An 18,661-nucleotide genomic window follows, 5' to 3' on the forward strand; every position below is an offset into this window, starting at 1 on the left:
GGCTTTATAGTTGGTTTTGTACAAGTTCTTGTGTGCCATTCATGATTTATATATAAATTAGACTTTGCAACAACGCAACGAGTTACATAAAATTTAAAAAATCTGGAATGAATTATGTTTTTTTAGTTAGTTCTGTAAGAGTTCTTGTGTGAAATTCATGATTCATATGTAAATTACACTACAACAACGTAAAAAGTAATGTAATATAAAAAAATAATGGCAATATACCAACATATAAAAAATATTATGAAATTTATCAATGATTCAACTGACTATGTAAGTTAGTCATTAGTATTTAAGAAATATTTCAGCCATATTGTATTTATGAAAGACAGCATTTGTAGGACATTTAAGGGCTTTTTAGTTAGTTTTGTACAAGTTCTTGTGTAGCATTCATGATTCATCTATAAATTAGACTTTGCAACAACGTAAAAAGTTACATAAAATAAAAAAACTGTAATAAATAATATATTTTTTCATTTAGTTTTGTAAGAGTTCTTGTATAGCATTCATGATTCATATGCAAACTAGACTACAACAATGTAAAAAGTTATATAATTTAAAAAATAATGGCAAGATATCAACATATAAAAAAATCTTATGTAATTCATCAATGGTTCAACTCTAACAATAGTGTTAACAGATTTTCATCAAACAAGGTAAATTATCTCAGATCACATAGGGAAACATAATATTGGAGCTACCCAAAATTCAGTACCCTGGTCGTTTCGATTTTTTATCTTATTTATATCAAACTGACCTGCTCAGTCATTTTTTGAGAACCTCAGGTTTAATTTTTCATATATTAGAAAAAGTTCTGGCCCTGATATTCTTTTTCTTCAATATTTCCAGCCTTGAAAATTTTCCACATTGGAGATATATCTATATTTTTTGGAATTTCAATAAATTAAAATATTGCTGTAAGATGATAAATATACGATTCAAAGTAACACGGTTTTCAGAGATCTACATCATCCGCAAATATAGTCAATATTTAAAACTGTTAAATTCAGTAAAAACCGATGAAGAACCTATCTATTTCTAAATATAGGGCCTACCACTTTTTCTTTTGTCCGAACATAAAGTCGTGAAAATGGAAAACATCAAAAGTATTGGAATGAAATCGTCGAATCATCTTAAAATATTTTTAAATCATATAATTAATGACATATTTGTTCTAGAACCCGTCAGTTTTTCATGGACGTTATTTGATCATTTTTAGACATTTTTAAACAGCTCGAATACCAAATCGTAAGTATTCGGACATATCCGTATTGTATTCGAAAAAAAGGAAGATCTAATAGTATATAATTTTTATACTAGTTGACGACAAAATATTTAGATGTTATCGATACAACTGTACAAATATTTTTAATATTTAATGAATGAGTGAAAGCATTTTAGTTTCTAATAGTTACATCAATGAAGTTGCATTCATAAAACCGATACGATAAAACCTTGCAAGTCGCCATTGAAAAGGGCAAATTCACGTAGCAGTATGAACTCGTTATTTTTCAAAGATCTGGACAGTTTCAATAAACTACCAAATAACATAAAAAAACTCTTCTTCCCTTCGTCTATTCAAGAGGGACTTGGTAACATTCATAACGAAAAACTGAATTAAAGCTAATTTATATTTACAATTTAATAATAACTAAGACTTTGTTTTGAATGAATATATATGTAAACGTGTATCCTATATAGAATATGTGCGATATAGTTTTTTTTCTTTTTTTGTGATTTTCTGTTATTTGGTTATAATAGACTAATTTATTTTGATTTTTATGTATTATATTTAGATAAAGTACATTAATTATGTTTATATTAGGCCTATCTGGAAATGAAGTTCTTCTTCTTCATTCATTTTTGAGTATTCTATAACTAGTGTAATTCTAATTTAGGTAATATTTTATTATTCTGTAAGTTTTCGTTTGTGTAGAACTAATACAATTCATGTTTTATAAAAATTCTTATAAACAGGGAAATACTTCACTCATGATTCAATTACAACATAAACAAAGTTACATATCAGTGATTCAACTGAGTGAATAAGTGGCTGTTACCTATCAGTATTTAAGAAATGTTTTAGCTATATTTTATTTACGAGAGACAGCATTTGTAGGGCATTTGAAGACTTTTTATTTAGTTTAATTATTTTTGTAAGAGTTCTTGTGTGGCATTCATGATTCATATGTAAATTGGACTTTGCAACAACGTAAAAAGTTACATAAAATAAAAAATCTGGAATAAATGACATTTTTTAGTTAGTTTTGTAATACTTCTTGTGGGACATTCATAATTCATATGTAAATTAGACTTTAACAACGTGAAAAGAAATACAATTTAAAAAAATAATGGCAAGATACCAACATATGTATGTATGCAAGCTACTGTCATTAGTGTTGAAGAAATGTTCTAGCCATATTGTATTAATGAAAGAAAACATTTTTAGGACATTTAACTTTCGTTAGTCGCGCTCGGTCTGTGAGACCGACCATATACTTTATTCAGCGTTATTCTGAAAATCAAAGTGGGGGTCACCTCCCACTCCGTGTATCTTCTCAAGCGGAAGCGACGGAACGGCAGTGCTAACGTAAGTGTTACAAAAGTAAGTTGTGCCAAAAATATTTCGTCCTACGGTGTGAGAGACCGACGCGACTAATCACGTTTTATTTTTGATTATCGTGCAATTTTTATTGTGAGGTGTGTTTTTCTTTTCATATGTAATAAATGTAAATCAATGACAATTGCTATTTTATCTATGTGGTCTTACGAAAGAGAACAGACTCGACTGCAGGAAATGCTAGAGCTTGTCAACGACGAAGAGGGACAAGGAATAGCGTACGACGAACATTCAGATATAGATCAGTCTGATGACGAGGAGGTGGATCATGTTGAAGAACAACACGACAGTAGTGACTCTGAGCAAGATATTTCTGACGATGAAGAAATGGTAGAAAAAAGTCACAGCAATACGTTGTCATTTTCCGTAAAGCACAGCAATACGTTGTCATTTTTCGGAGAGGATAAAATCACACGTTGGAGAAAATTGGCTTCACAACCTTTTACAACTAAAACGAGGTAAATGAATATCGTCAAACGTTTGCCGGGTTCTTCATTGGAAACGAGAAACCGCTTAGAACCACTAGAAATACGGGAGTATTTCTTCAATGACAAAATAATCAATATTTTAGTGGAATGTACCAACGAATACATCGAATATGTTTCTGATTATTTTGCTCGAAGAAGAGATGCAACCCCAACGAATCAAATTGAAATTCGTGCATTTTTTTGATAAAAAGTGCAGTTTTCGCCAATACATCCCTTCGAAGCCGAATAAATACGGGTTGAAAATCCTAGCATTGGATGATGCCAAAATGTTCTACACGAGCAATATAGAAATTTACGTCGGAACACAACCAAAAGGTCCGTACAAAGTTTCGAATAATCCTTTCGATGTAGTTTTACGACTCTGTCAACACATTTTTGGTTCTAATCGCAATGTTACGATGGACAATTGGTTCACCTCTGTACCTCTGTGAAAAAGCTACGTGACCACAAACTCACAGTTATTGGAACTATCCGGAAAAAAAAGAGAGAATTACCAATAGAGTTTTCTAAACTAGCTGATCGACCGGAACATACAAACATGTTTGGGTTTTCGAAGGAATGCACTCTTGTATCCTATATTCCCAAAAAAAAAAAGAAAATTGTGCTGTTTCTTTCTAGTATGCATGATAGAGATGAAATAGATGCAGGAACAGATGCGAACAAACCAGTCATGATCATAGACTACAATAAAACTAAAGGAGGTGTAGATACAGTGGATAAACTAACTGCAAGCTACGACTGTTACAGAAACTAGAGCGGTGTTACTGAAGTAAAACAAGAATTAGACCCATTTAAATAATAATTTTCCGGTTCAAAGTCACGTTTTTGACATAATATATTATGCAAACATACTGCTGGTAAAATAATATCTTGTGCTGTGTCTGGCTGAACTTCTATGTATCGAAGAAAAATTCTCCAGCGAGCAGCTAAAATCCCAAAACTATATTCTACTACTCTTCGTGCCCTTGGCAGATGGTAGTTAAAATTTTTTTTGGCTTCATCTCCGCCATTTCTTTTACTATAAGGGCGCAGAAGATGAGATTTTAACGGAAATGCTTTGTCGCCTACTATAACGTTTTGTATGTGAACGTACCAAAGGGCGTCAAATTCATGGCAATTTTTGTGAAGCCCAATTATTTCGATCATGGATGCAATAGAATACAGTGGAAATTAATCAGTTCAACATTTGTCAATGACGACCAATTGACAGTTTTTGCAAAGTCCCGAAAAATACCTCCTTCAAATACAAAGTGAGGCTGACATTCCACGATCTTCGAGAAATTGATACAAAAACTGTCGAATTCACTCCAGAATATGCAGGGCTGACAAAAAAGAAGTCACAAATGGAATTTCACCTTTATAGAATTCTCATTATAGTATCTACGATATTAGCATGTATTTTGATTGAAGTTTTTCAAGAAATAATTATAAAATTGAATGAAATATATATAATTTACTTCAAATAATAAATAGTTGAATATTCACAAATATTCGTTTTGTTTTACATTTCGAATCGAGGATGAAATATGATATGGAGGAGTATGAGGCGGATGTTTGCTACGGTTAGTGAACCATCTGCATTGAAACGGTTGCCTCATCAGTTGTAACTGTGCTTCTGTTGCGTTTGTGTGTGCATTATTTTCAATACAAACAGATGTAAGTACGAAATTTGTCTTGAAAACAATGTCTGATCATGTATTTAATTTGCGAAACTCAGTGAAATGATTTTAACTGAAGAACTTTCAAAACTTTTGCTCAAAATTGTGTAGTACATCGTTGGTTTAATCGAAAAATTTCATTTTTCATTTTAAAACCAAAATATTTCGTTTTCCAAGATGTGTGTGTGTGTACGTATTTATACTTCAAAACTTTTGGTTAAAATTGCGTGTGTGTGTGTGTTTAATCAAAAAATTTCATTTTTCATTTCAAAACTGAAAGATTTCGTTTTCCAAGGTGTGTGTACGTACTTATAATTGTTTCAAAAAGCATTCAAAATTTTTGTTTAAAATTATGTGTTTTGAAATTTGAAATACAAAATATCCCGTTTTTCGTAAAATGTTTTCAAAATTTTTGCACAAAATTCTGTGTGTAATCAAAAACTTTTATTTTTCATTTCAAAACCAAAATATTTCGTTTTCCGTAAAATGTTATAAAAATTATTGGTCAAAGTTGTGCACTACAGTGTTGGTGCAAAAAAAATTCATTTTCTCTCAATTCAAAATATGAAAAAAATGTCATTTTCTTTCCATTTGTTAAATTTTTTTGTTATAGATGGATCTAAAAAAAATTAACGGAATTTCTCTTGTAGACACAGAGAATAAGAAACCTGTGGAAAAACTACAAAATCTTCCGCTAGGAGAGCCGCAGAAAATTTTCTCAGCCCGAATCGTGCAGACGAAATTTGGAAAGAGGCTACTGCTCGAGTTGGAGGAGCATATAACGTTTCTATCGCAGAGAGTTACAAAGACCTACGAGGGATTTATAAATCATTTCGAAAAAGAAAAGTACGCCAATCGTGTTCAGAGGGCTGATCAACACGGGGAAAGCCAATCCTGCAACATCTTTCGAATTTGTAGAGAATTGAGGTTTGAAACGAAGCAGTAGAGTTAAATGGGAAAATGTAAATACAATTTTACAAGGTAGAGTGAGGACAGGTGTAATTATAAATTTAGCGCACAAAGAAGTGCGAAAATTTTTGAGTGATGCATATTTTCTTTTCAAGAATTTTTAGAATTTCCAAAATTTTGAAGGAGATGCAATGCCTCAAAGTGAACATGACATTGTTGGTGGATTTCAATACTCGTAATGACATCATTGATTTGGGGACAGATTTGTCTGCTTGGTACAATGAACATGTTATGGAATAAACTCGATGAATTTCAGGAATAAGGCTTTGTATGGACATTGAGTAAAATTCTTTTTGCTTGAGGTAGCAATCAACAAATATGAAATGGGCAACGGTGCATCATTCATACGTTTGCCCCAAGAAATTGCAAACAAGCATGCATGTGTGAATCTTGATAATCAAGATGATGGGTGTTTCTTCAGAGCAATCGTAAGTGGTTTGTACACTCTCGAAGTAAAGATTACACGTGCTTCTTCATATCCAAATTATGATACGGTTTCAAATATAAAGGGTTTGGAAATTCCTATGCCAATTCGCTGCATCACAAAATTTGAAAAACAAGCCACCGAAATAGATTCAAATTTATAGCAAGATTATTCTCAAGAAAAGACTTAATTACCAAATTGGACAGTTTACTAATAGTTTATTTTTTGACTGTTACTTCAATAACGGGAAATGTTCCTCCTGACGAAAATCAACAGAACCACATCTATTAGGTCAGGGAGTATCGTAAGTATTCGGAAATATCCGTATTGTATTAAAAAAAAAGAAAGATCTAATAGTATAGCATTTTTATACTAGTTGAGGACAAAATATTTAGATGTTATCGATACAACTGTACAAATATTTTTAATATTTAATAAATTAGTGAAAGCATTTTGGTTTCTAATAGTTACCTCAATGAAAGTTGCATTCATTCATTTTTGAATATTCTATAATTAGTGCAATTCTAATTTAGGAAATATTTTATTATTCTGTAAGTTTTCGTTTTTGTAGAACTCATACGATTTGTTTTATAAAAATACTTATAAACAGGGAAATACTTCACTTATGATTCAATTACAACATAAAAAAAGTTATATAAAAGTGATTCAACTAACTGAAATAAGTAGCTGTTACCTATTAGAGGAACAGCATTTGTAAGGCATTTGATGGTTTTTTAGTTACTTCAATTAGTTTCGTAAGAGTTCTTGTGTGGCATTCATGATTCATGTGTAAATTAGACTATAATAACAAGTAAAAATGAATATAATATAAAAAAATAATGGTAGGATATAAACATATAAAAAAAATTCATGTAATTTATCAATGATTCAACTGAGTATGTAAGTTACTGTCATTAGTTTTGAAAAAATGTTTTAGCCATACTGTATTTATGAAAGACAGCATTCATATGTAAATTAGACTACAAGAACATAAAAAGTAATATAATATAAAAAAATAATGGCAATATATCAGCATATAAAAAAATATTATGTGATTTATCAATGATTCAACTGACTATGTAAGTAGGTCATTAGTATTTAAGAAATATTTTAGCAATATTGTATTTATGAAAGACAGCATTTGTAGGACATTGAATGGCTTTTTAGTTAGTTTTGTACAAGTTCTTCTCTAGCATTCATGATTCATATATAAATTAGACTTTGCAACAACGTAAAAAGTTACATAAAATAAAAAAAACTGGAATAAAATATTTTTTCAGTTAGTTTTGTAAGAGTTCTTGTATAACATTCATGATTCATATGCAAACTAGACTACAACAATGTAAAAAGTTATATAATTTAAAAAATAATGGCAAGATATCAACATATAAAAAAATCTTATGTAATTTATCAACGATTCAACTCTTTCAAATTTTAATCAAACAAGGTTAATTATCTCAGATCACATAGGGAAGCACAAAAGTGGAGCTCCCCAAAATTCAGTACCCGGGTCATTCTGATTTTTTATTTTATTTATATCAAACTGACCTGCTAAGTAATTTTTTGAGAACCTCGGGTTTGATTTTTACTAATGACAAAACAATAGAGAAATATATATATATATATATATATATATATATATATATATATATATATATATATATATATATATATATATATAATATGAAATTATACAAAGGCTCATTATCCAGAACTACGTCGTATTAATGGCGCAGTTATAGAAGAACCTTGAAATCAGCAAAGACTCAGCATTTCCTGTTTACCAGTCTAGAAATAGAACACAAAGGACTTCCAGTGGGAATTACCTATAAAAGCAGGCAAGACCCGAAGCCAGCGTTCATAAGTTATTATTACTCGTATAATTCACTTCAGCTCATGAAGCTCAATAATTGTATTTGTATTTGTGAACCAAAATAAATTGTTTTTAAAAAGCTTATATTTGAAAACCAAATATAACAAAGTGGCGCAGTCGGTAGGATTTCTAAAAAAGTAGAAACCCCAAGCCAATAAAGAAGAAAGGCACCAGAGAAGCTCCTACGGTGATCCCCAGATCTTCAAAGAAAAAAGAACCAAAAAAGCAACCCAAGTGGAAGGACGGTCTCTTCAACACTGAAGAAACACGTGTAAGTCGCAAGCCGTTACTCATCTGCAGTGGAGTTCTGCCTTATGAAGTAGAATTTCATCCTCCACAACGAAGGGAAGCCCAAGAAACGAAACCGCATAGATTTAGGAAGAAACCAAACCAAAACCCCGTCTTGAGAGTCCTGTGGATTAGGAACACCTAGTGAAGCCCCTGACAGCGAATCGCAAGACAACCCCAATCGTCAAAACCGTGTTAAAACCTCCTGTGGATTAGGAACACCCAGTGAAGCCCCTGACAGAAGTTTTCAGCAACCCAGCATCGCAAATGTAAGTAACTTTGAATTATCATCTTAATTGATTGTAATTGAAGTTCTCTTATCCATTCCATTCGCACCCAATTTCATCCAAAACCAACTTGAAACTATCTTCATACAGCTGAAGATAAAAGACAACTGAAAAAGAAATTTCTTCATACTGCTGAAGAAAAGTGAAAGTAACAACATCTGAAACTTTTATATTACAAAACTTTCTAAAATGCCAAATCAAGATCCAGAAGTCGAACCATACAAACTGTCCGAATTATTTTCACTAATACGAGATTATGATGGCGACAGTATTTTATTGAACACATTTTTGAATGCATGTGATCAAGCGTTCTCATTAGCTACCAACGATCAGAAATGTCTTCTCATCACACATTTCAAAAATAGATTAAAAGGAAAAGCAGCAATTTTGGTAAATTTTCAAAATCCTGTAACATATACTGCTATTAAACAATTATTAAATACTCATTTTGGTGATTCTCGTGATATCAATTCACTCATTCAAGATTTGCAACGAATGAAACAGTCCAATGGAGAATCAAGTATTGCTTTCCACTCACGCATACAAACTCACAATGCTAAAATGATTTCTTGCGTTAATAAATCAAACCTTACGCTAGAACAAAAAGACGCACAAATTACATTAATAAATAATATGTCATTAAACACCCTTTTGACAGGTTTAGAACCACGAATCGGACAAATAATACGTGCAAGCAACCCTCAAAATATGACGGAAGCCGCACAAAGAATAAAAAGAGAAACACAACTTTCATATTTTGAGTCCCAAAAAGCCTCAAAACCAAATTTCAATCCATCACAAAAACAAAGACCGAATCAAAACTTCAGGTCACAATTTCCAATACAATCAAATCAATTTCCAAGACAAATAAATCAATATTCAAGACAAACACAATTCCCACAAAGTCAAAATCGGAATAATTTTCAAAATCACATGAATTTTCAACGTGCAAATTTTCAAAATCAAAATCGACCCAATTTCCAAACTCAAGTACGTCCCCAAGTAAACCCCAACTTTTCTAACAATGCACAACAACAAAGAAATTCTGTCATTCAACCAAGATCCAACACGAATTTCCAACAAGAAAGAAATTCTGTCATTCAACTCAATCCGAATTTTCAAAGACCCAATATTCAAATAACACACTGTATGAATACTGAATATAATTATTATGAAACAAATGAAAACACTTATTACGACCCAAGTTATGATCAACCCAATTATGAATATGAATGCATTGATTATACTGCTAATCAAGAATCATATTATGAATCTGAAAAGCAATATGACACGCAACAATATTATCAACAAGAATATGATGACGCTTCTAATTATTTCCAAACCAACCTTGAACCAATTAATGACTATCCTACTGAAAACAATGAACAATACCGGGATTTTCAGATAGACCACCTATCAATAAAACCGCCTATCAGCAAAATGTCCAGCGAGACTTCAGACAAAGACATCTCACGAAAAGTAATATCCCAGAAATTCCTAATATAAATGCCAGAATAAAAACAGTTAGTCCGAATAACTTATACTATATTCATGATATAACAAAAACTTTCAAATTACTAATTGATACGGGAGCAGGTATTTCAATTTTAAAACCTAAAACAGCCGCAACACGCATAGAACGAATTCTAGAAAAATTAACAATCTCAGGTATCACTGAAGAAAAAATTCCTGTAACAGAATCAACCCTCGTTCATTTCCAACCAAATGATCCACATAAAGTATATATTTGTGATTTAGACATCGAATTTGATGGAATTTTAGGATGTGACTTCCTAGAACATTATCAAGGAACTGTTGATATAAAAAATCGTAAATTAATATTGAGCTATAAAACCGTTCCATTAATAAAAGCAATTGACCCAATTGCAGAACAACAACAAAATGAAATCCAAATGAATACCCCTGTATCTCAAATTCCAAAAGTAACGAATATAATTGAAATTGAATCACGAACAGAAAAAATTTTCAAATTAAATTCCAACTTAAAAAATTGCGAAGCAATATTGCTTGCTTCTGAAAAAGAAAAAGTACGCCTACCAAACGCATTAATAAAAATCAATGAAAAAGGTGAATTTCTTACAACAATAATAAACCCAAATGCAATTTCGAAAACAATTGATTTTTCTGATTTAAAATTAGAACCAATTGAAAATTCAAAAAATCATATTAAATTAATGCATTTCAATGAATATCAAAATGAACCTATTATCGATCGAAGACATGAAATAAGAAATTACCTTAGACTTGAACATCTAAATGACGAAGAGAAAGAACTAATAACAAATTTATGTTTAGAATTCTCCGATATTTTCTATTTAGAAGGTAATACATTAACTTTTACTAATGAGATCAAACACACAATTGATACTAAAGATGCAAAACCAATATTCACAAAATCCTATCGATATCCTCATGTCCATAAAGAAGAAGTAAAGTCCCAAATTTCAAAAATGCTTGAACAAGATATCATAAGACCCTCAATTTCACCATGGTCATCCCCTGTATGGGTAGTGCCAAAAAAGCTTGACGCCTCCGGAAAACAAAAATGGAGAGTAGTCATTGACTATAGAAAACTAAATCAAGTAACTATTGACGACAAGTATCTTTTGCCGAATATAAGTGACTTATTAGATCAATTAGGACAATGTACATACTTCACAACTTTAGACCTTGCTTCAGGTTCCCACCAAATTGAAGTAGATGAAAAAGATATTCCAAAAACAGCTTTTTCAGTAGAAAACGGACATTATGAATTTACTAGAACCCCATATGGATTAAAAAATTCTCCAAGTACCTTTCAGCGTGTAATGGATAACATTCTCCTAGGAATCCAAAACGAAAGATGTCTAGTTTACATGGATGGCATCATATTATATTCCGCAACCTTACCAGACCATATTTCTCGATTAACCGAAGTGTTTGAACGATTAAGAAAAGCTAATCTTAAAATCCAACCCTGTAAATGCGAATTTTTAAAAAAAGAAGTGGCATACTTAGGTCATATAATAACAGAACACGGAGTAAAACCAAATCCAGATAAAATCGACGCATCAACTAAATATCCAGAACCGACCAATCAAAATAAATAAAATCATTTCTAGGACTTGCCGGATATTATCGTAGATTTATCCCAAACTTTGCTAAAATCACGAAACCAATGACAAAACTTTTACGACAAGACATCCCTTTCCTATTCGACGAAGAATGTAAAAAGGCATTCGACCAATTAAAACACATTCTATCCCAATCACCGATACTAATTTATCCCAATTTTACTGAACCATTTATTTTAATAACTGATGCAAGTGCATTCGCCCTCGGTGCAATTTTATCACAAGGGCGCATAGGTCATGATTTACCCATTGCTTATGCATCGCGAACATTATGTCCTGCAGAAACTAAATATTCCACTATCGAACGTGAATTACTCGCGATAGTATGGGCCGTGAAACATTTTAGACCATATTTATACGGAAGAAAATTTAAACTATTTTGTGATCATAGACCCTCAACATGGATCTTCAGTATAAAAGACCCTGGTAGTAGACTCGCCAGATGGAGACTAAAACTCGAAGAATATGACTACGAAATAATTTACAAACCTGGAAACATAATAAAAACGCAGACGCTTTGTCCCGTATTGAAGTGAATCATTTTAAAAACGCTTCTGAATTTCATAGAAAATTATTTACAAGTAACAGCGATAACGAATCTGAAACTTCAGTAAAAACTGAAATTTCTCCTGAAACTCTCACCGAAGAATTCAAAAACTTTTATGCACTATGTCAAACCAAATCGGTAATCGACTATTCGAAAATAAAATTTTCTAATTCCCAATTACTAGACCGGAACCATAAAAATATATTAATTGTTTTTCAACAGAACAAACTTCAAGAAATACATGAAAAAATTATAGAAGACCTATTCGAAGAAAATTATGCCTTCGGATATAGGAAAATAAACATTTTATCAAGTAATACTGTGAAAAATCGCAAGTACCATATCATTGCAACACCTTTCGATCCAAATGATGCATTATCTCACATGTTCATATCCCTGTATATTGACCAACACCTATTCAAACCCAATGAAATTTATTATGTTGAAAATAATCCTGATTTACCTTTACAAGAAATTTTATCTTACATATTAGCCGACGTTGAAAACATAAAATTTATATTTTGTGAAAATCTAATAACAACACCCGACAAAGACCAAATACCTATTATTTTATATCAATATCATAATGGAAAAGCGAATCTTCATAGAGGAATAAATGAAACTCTGAGAAGAATAAAACAAAAATATGAATGGCAAGGAATAACCAAAGATGTAGAAACGTATATTAAAAAATGTGAAATTTGTCAAAAATCTAAAATTTGTAGAAAAAATCTAAATAACCCTTTTGTAATAACTGAAACACCAAAAACACCTTTCGAAAGAATAAATATTGATATTTTACAAATTCCAACCAATACATACGTCCTCACAATTCGAGATGAACTTACTAAGTTTACACAGGCTTATCCTCTCGAAAATAAATCAGCCAAATCAGTAATCCATACGCTTATGATATATTTCCAACACTATGGAACACCTCTTAGAATCCATTGTGATTCAGGGAAAGAATTCAACAATATCATGATGAAAGATTTATGTCAACTTTATAACATGAAATTAACATTCTCAAGTATTGACCACCCTCAATCAAACGGATCTTCAGAAAGATTTCATGCAACTCTGACGGAAATGATCAGAGCATATCTCGCAGAAACCCCTGATGGACATCCCCTAGCTATATAATCATATGCTATAATAACTCGACCAATAAAACACATGGTTTTACACCATATGAACTCGTCTTCGGACATACGTCAGGACGACCCCCTGAGCAAACATATAACCAAGAAAAATCAATTATTGAATATATACGCGATTTAAATAATCGAATATCATATATACATATACAGGCAATAAATAACACTATTGGAGTGTATTATCATGATGGACATTCAAAAATATCAAATGACCATTGGACGCTACTGGTATACAAAGATTTAAACCCCGTAAGAAAAGCTCTAGATCATAATCAAAATATTTTAAATGAAATGATCTTAGTATTTGAAACCAACAATCAAATGATGATTTCTTTTTATACTGATACTAAAGCGCATACTAACGTACTCAACCAAATTTCAAATTCGCTTGAATCGAAATATTTCCAAATAAAAATGGATACAGAAGATTTTTCGCCTGAAAAACAGAGACGAAAACGTGGATTAATAAACGGTGTAGGAAGTATTTGGAAAGCTATATCTGGAAACCTTGATTCCTCAGACGGAGAATATTTTACAAATTCAATAAACCAGTTATACAAAGATGAACATCAAATCGAGAATTTATTAAAAAATCAAATTTCAGTTACAACCTCAGTAATAAGAAACTTTAATGAGACTATTCAAAAATTACACGTTGATGAAGCTACTTTTAATGAAGATATCAAAAAGATAGAAACATCTATATACGAGTTGTCTGATGAATTATAACTAATTACAGTAAAGCACAAAACAATTGAAATATGTGAATTACTCTTAGAAAGTTATCTTTTCATAGAAGATTATCTAAATGAAATCTTAGAATCAATCACTTTTGCTAATGTTAAATCTGGAGGAAATTTACTGGCAATACGACTGTTCAAGGGAACAAAGGCAACTGCAATGACTCGCTATGTGATTCACCAGCATCGTCGATATCGAGTTGTATAACTAATAAGTGAATAATAGACAGTCTTGAAATAAAACGGGAACAGTGAGGATCGTGTCTTATTTCAGTAGAGTTGAAATCATTTTGAAAAGTTTATACTAAATTACGTATTATACATCCATCGATTATAAAACCAAAAGATTTAGTAGATTCTCTTCAAGAAATCTCAATGCTATTACAAAATAATTATTTACTTCTACAACCAAAAATAAGCTCAGTAGCTAAATACCTTGAAATAATACAACTTGTAGCTTTTCAAACAGAATCAAATATTGTATATGTTTTGAAAATACCCCTTGTTGAACCTGAAATATACAGAGTGTACCGACTTTACCCAATTCCTATATTGGATAATAGAACCGGATTACATCATATCCTACCTACTAATATAAAGTACATAGGAAAAGATGATGAATCATTATCATACGTGATCATACCCAATTTTGAAAATTGTAAACCCTTATTTTATAGAGGAAAAATTTGTGAAAGACTTTTGCCTTATCCTATTGATAACACTGCTATTTGTGAAGCTCAAATATTCAGAGATTTGTTACAACTACCAAAAGTTTGTAAAATGAGCCTTCTTTTTGCAAAAGATTATAATGCCTATGAAATAGAATTTAATACATGGATAATTCTAGTTTCAGACCCATTACCAATTACTGTAACGTGTAACAAAGAATCAAAAACGAATATTATAGAAACAAATTCAATTTTGAAAATGAATGAAAATTGTAATGCATTCATTGGCAGCACAAGAGTACATGCCAAAAAGCTATTCTGTTCAAGTAAAAATATCACATATAAAATGAATGAAATAAAAACTCCATATCAATGTTGTTCAGGACTACCTGAAAAACAAAATTTCCCAAAACTGAAACCTCTGAAGTTGAATAAAATAAATGCTGATGATTTAAATACAGCTCAATTCAAATTAAATGAATATTCTGATCAATTAGATGAATTGATTAATGAACCTTTCGTCTCAAAACATATTTCATGGTTTACCTATGTAACAATTGCTCTTGTAATCTTTTTGATTATATTATATTGTTTTTATAAATGTAAAAATAATAGAAATGTAAGAATTGGTATTATGACATCAAGAAATGATGGACCACCACCTCCAGCACCAAGTACGCGAAGTAAATTCAGAGCTATAACCAGATTCTTCCCTAGAAGAAGACCTAGCTATCATATCGGAGAACCCGTCGAAGAAGAAATCAAACTCAACTCAAATTCTAACAAGAATTATGCCTGAAAAGTTGCTGCAAGGAATAGCATCAACTTTTTCATAAAAAGGGGACCTGTTATATGAAATTATACAAAGGCTCATTATCCAGAACTACGTCGTATTAATGGCGCAGTTATAGAAGAACCCTGAAATCAGCAAAGACTCAGCATTTCCTGTTTACCAGTCTAGAAATAGAACACAAAGGACTTCCAGTGGGAATTACCTATAAAAGCAGGCAAGACCCGAAGCCAGGTTCACATTCACACATTCAGTGTTGAGATCTCGTAGGAACAACATCAACTGGAAGTGAAAGTTTGTACCTGTGAAGGACTACCTAAACGAGACAAACTGAGAAGTGTTTAAGAGACACACAAACAACAGTTCTTGTCAGAACTGAGAATTCAGTTCTTCTCAGAACTAAATATCAGAATTAAAAAACCTAACCAATTATTTTCAGGAATTTAACTTCAAACAGATCAGAAAAATGGAAGCAGAATGCAGAGCATTGAAAGAGGACAATACAAGACTTCGTGAAACTTTAGACAAACTGGTCAGCCAAATGGCAGACATGAACAGAAAATTCGATCAAATACTGGTCGAAAACGCAGCTCTCAGGAGAAAGCTGGAAGAGAAAGGAAAAGAAAAGGCAAAACCCGACGGAAAAATGAAGTTGCAGGAGAAAAATATGGAGGAGATTAAAGTCATAGCCCCAGTGAACCCAGTGAAAACCGACAAAGCCAACCAAGAAGAAAAGGACAGGAAAACCGAAACCGCCGCCAACAAGGAAGCGGAAAGAGAAGCCTCCCAGAAAAGGCAACGAAAAACGAAGGCAACCACCGACACCGAAACGGAGGACGGCTTTGAAAAAGCCGAATCAAGGAAGGCAAGAAAAGCCAGGAAAAGAACCGCGCGGATAGTAGTAGTGGACAACAAAACGGAGGACATGGAGACAGAAACAACAGTGGTACTAACGGAAGCAGAGGTACCAACCAAGAACACTAAAAACCTACCAGAGGTTCCAGTGTGGCCGGCAGCCCAGCCAAACAAGGCCGCCGAAACAACAGGGGTGCCAACTCAACCCCCAGCAGATCCATCAAAACCACCGCCGGTCGTCTTACACGATAAGACGAAGTGGACAGATGTGTCCCGAGAATTAAACAAGAGAAGAATTAACTTCGCAAGAGCTAAGCTCACCAGCGAAGGTATTATAATATATAATGACGACGAAGACAGCTGGAGACGCTGCACGAAATACCTAGAGGAAGTCCGGCTGGACTTCCATACATACACATTAAAGCGTGAAGTACCACTCCACGTAGTGATACGGGGAATACCGGACAACATACCGGCAGAGGGTGTTGCAGCCGACCTAGAAAAGCAAGGATACCAGGTCATAGAATGCCACAGAATGACCTCGAGGAAAACTAAATTAAACCTCCCTCTCTTCCTGGTTAAGGTCCCCAAAAACCAGGAAGCCATATACAAAATAAGGACGTGCGTGAACCTAATCGTACGGACGGAGCCACAGAGGGTGAACCGCCGAAACATTGCACAGTGCCACCGCTGCCAATTCTTTGGACACGCACAGAGGTGCTGCCACGCGTCAGCGAGATTTCTGAAGTGTGGGGAGAACCACATGACAAGCGCGTGCGAAAAACCACGCGAGACACCGGCAAAGTGCGCCAACTGTCTGGAAGCGCACCCAGCCAGCTAGCGGGGATGCAGGATGTTCCCCAAACCTAGACCGGCGCAAACAGGAGCCCCGACATGCGGAGAGTCAGAGGCCCAGGCAACAACCAGCTAAGAGAAAACCGGCACCAAGGGCACAACAAGCCGGAGGAAACGAGCTAGTCAACATCCTAGGCAGTCTAACGACCGAGCAGCAAAAGATCGCGCAAGCGGTCTTAGCCGCCCTAATACAAGCACCCGGACAACAGTAATGCCTGTACGAATCCCGAGCAGCTTACTAGTAGGATCATGGAACATTAATGGTTCCATAGACAAAAGAAACGAGCTAGTGGAACTGCTGTCACGGCTAGACATAGACGTCATGGCACTACAGGAGACACGATTAAGAAGCGAAAAGAGCTATCGAATCCCAGGATACAACACATATAGGACAGACAGGCCAGGGGGGCGCAACGCCGCAGGGGGCGTTGCGCTACTAGTAAAAACAGATCTAGCGCAAAACGAAGAAAGAAGACCAGAAATCCAAAACGGAGAAGCAGTAGCAGTCAGAGTCAATGTGAGACGCTACGAGCAGCTGAAAATATCATCGGTATACCTACCTCCGCAAGGTAGAAGGATAGAAAGAACCGACATGGCAGAATTATTCCCAGATCACCATCCCACAGTGGCCATCGGCGACTTCAACGCAAAGTCGCCAGAATGGAATTGCAGATTTGCAAACACAAGAGGAAGAGATATAGTAAGATTACTAGAAGAATTTGAGGACATCGACGTGGTAGCATCAAACAGCTCAACGTACTACCCGCAAGCAGACGCAGTCCCAAGCACTCTTGACATCGCGCTAGTACAGAACGTCGATACTACGGAGATGGAAGTACTAGATGAAGGTTCGTCAGACCACAACCCCATCCTATTCACAATAGGAAGGGGAGAAGTGGAAACAGACAACCCAACGAAGCGAATCATAGACTGGACAAGATTCCAGCGAGCCATACACGACGCGCTGGGTGAGATACCACGCATCGAAACAAAAACAGATCTGGAGAACGCCACGGACCAGCTTCAGCAGGCGATCACACAAACAACGGAAAGAAGCGCGAGGGAAGTCCCAGCCACGCGCTATAACTTCCAAGAGCACCTTCCACCAGAAACGATGGAACTAATCAGAATAAGAAGACGCCTGAAAAGACAGTACCAAAGAACACGTGCACCGATGGACAAAAGGTGCATGCAGAGAGCAAACAGGATACTGAAAGAAGAGCTGCGTGGCAAATGCAGAAAAAGCTCAGAAACGGACCTCGACAACCCTGCCCACCAATACATGGCGAGCAGGGAATCGTCTAC

This window comes from Leptinotarsa decemlineata, unplaced genomic scaffold (genome assembly GCF_025532065.1).
Source record: "Leptinotarsa decemlineata unplaced genomic scaffold, Ldec_3_MD MMD2_tig00026374_RagTag_RagTag, whole genome shotgun sequence".
NCBI classification, from domain to species: Eukaryota; Metazoa; Arthropoda; class Insecta; order Coleoptera; family Chrysomelidae; genus Leptinotarsa; species Leptinotarsa decemlineata.